Source organism: Propithecus coquereli, unplaced genomic scaffold, assembly GCF_000956105.1.
Source record: "Propithecus coquereli isolate 6110/MARCELLA unplaced genomic scaffold, Pcoq_1.0 Scaffold340, whole genome shotgun sequence".
NCBI lineage: Eukaryota > Metazoa > Chordata > Mammalia > Primates > Indriidae > Propithecus > Propithecus coquereli.
This window is the reverse complement of record NW_012149064.1, coordinates 76,640-76,954: the sequence shown is the minus strand read 5'-3', so window position 1 is coordinate 76,954 and position 315 is coordinate 76,640.

Here is a 315-nt window from a genome sequence, read left to right as displayed (position 1 = left end):
CTGGGACCGCAGGAGCAGGAATGACCCGGCGCCCTCAGGCGCCTGCCTTCCCATCGGAAGAGGACGACAACCTCCACCTGAGCGGAAACTGGGGAGGCCGAGGGACAGGTGCCAAGAGAAGGCCAGGGAGGAGCTTCTAACCCTTGGCCTCGTGCCCTGATGGTCACTCCGACCCCTGTGACGACGTTCTAATGTTGGAGAGGCAGACACTCCGGTGGGTGGACGTCTTTCCCTCCAAAAGGGGGCCTCTCTGACCGAGCCGGCCAAGCTTGGCGTCAACCCGATGGCGCTGGGCAGCGGATTCCCGTGGCTGGA